A 1878-nucleotide genomic window follows, 5' to 3' on the forward strand; every position below is an offset into this window, starting at 1 on the left:
GAGTGACGTTGCGGAAAACTGAACAGCGTACTTTGGTCCCTTGCTCAAAGTCGCAAAAAGTTTTGCTGGTACGCTGCTCCCAGTTAGATTTAACACGCCGGATTTTTTCCGGGCCTTTTTTCCCCTCCTCGGTAAATTGTGAAGGAAAGCTTCCCATTCTCGCTGGCCTAGAACTTCTGCCAAGTTAAAAAAAGTACTTCACCATTTTCTTCCTATTCCTTGAATCCAGCGTTGAAGCGTAGATATCCCTGATGTAGTCTTGGTAGATACGCACTTGTCTCGAGGTCTCTCCTCGTAAAAGTTTGCAAAGGCGTCTCTACGTTGTCTCTGTTGGTGCCATGAATCCGAACAGGAGCGAAATCACCGGTCCACTCACTCACTGTTTTTGTGTCCCTTCTTTTTTCATCTTAACAGTTCATGTAAAACGAATTTCTCACGAAATAAAAGACAGGAGCGCCCGCTTGTGACGCAGCATTTTCCATGGTCGATGTATAAAATTCTTGTGCTTTTAGAGGGGTAATGTAACATTCCCTGCATTTGAATTGTATGTGGCCACATAGTTACAGAATGAAACTAAAGCTAAAGCTACTGGGTGTTCTGTTGGTTTGTATTTCTTGCTATGCATCAAGCACAACATTATTTAGGTATGCACCGTAGCATTTCAATATAAAACATATGTATGCTGACTTCAGTTCATTGCATGTGCTCGGCTTACGAGCTCAAAATTTGAAGCATGAGTTGTGAATAGCACCTGGCCGTTGGTTTCAAGGTCAAAATATGCATGCATAAATGAGCAAAGAATAAGTGGAAAAAGAAGTATATGGGTCTCGTATTGACCAAATTTTAAGGAAGGACTGCAATGTGTCAGATTCTACAATCTTGTGTGTAGGTGACCAAAGGGAAATTAGTCAAAAGATGAGTTACTTGAAGATTACATGCATGCAGTGTTTGGTAATATTATCTTGCATGTTATTTGTATAGGTCAGTTTCATTTGTAATATAGATCCAGGTACAAATTACACATTCAATGAAAGCAAGGTAGTAAACAAAATGAACGCTTTTTATACGGTAAGCGATAGCCACCTTGCATACATTTATTGACCTCATATATAACATACATTGCTCTTTCATTTTGCCGACCACAAGCCTACGGCTTTAGTCATGATCAAAGTGGAACTTTGGGCTAGTTGGCAATACTTTTTACAGAGAGACTTGCCGAAGAAACAGAGGACAGGGAAAGAAGGATGGGAGAAGTGCAAACAGACAAAGAAAGCTTTTATTCTAGACATACTCAAGGAGACCAACACGTCGGTGCTCACCGCTGTTGCAGAAAGCCTGTTTAAGAAATTCTGCAAAAGATATGGATGACCCGCTGTCTTCAGTGCTACAAAAGAACAGAAAAAGAAATGTCAGATTTTGCCCTGCTTCCACCGTATCCCTCTGTTCCGAAACGATAGCAGAAAAGTTCAACACAGACGTAGTCTTCACGGGATTCCACTCCATCGCAAGTTGTCAAGCCTTTACGCACTTTTCAGCTGAAGTATGGTGAAGAAGGTGGTTTGAAATAAAAAGGATGCCACCAAGCTCGCTGAATGTGTAGCAGCCATGGTTTGCAAGATCTCTCTGAGCTGTAGGTCTGTTTATATAGGGCAGACTGGTCATTTCTTAAAAGCTGACCAAGCGAACATGGTGCTTCACTTAAAATAATGCTCAGTATCTGCGTATACACTGTAAAGCCTGTGGTTTTTATCTACTGTACAGAAGCACAGAAGTCTTAGGACTATTAAAAGACAAGTTAGCTAGGGAGATTCTTGAGGCGCCTCTCATTCACAGGTTGGGAAAGGACGCATGTCAATGATATAGTGTTGATTTTCTTCA

The sequence above is a fragment of the Amblyomma americanum genome, chromosome 1 (genome assembly GCF_052857255.1).
Source record: "Amblyomma americanum isolate KBUSLIRL-KWMA chromosome 1, ASM5285725v1, whole genome shotgun sequence".
Lineage (NCBI taxonomy): Eukaryota > Metazoa > Arthropoda > Arachnida > Ixodida > Ixodidae > Amblyomma > Amblyomma americanum.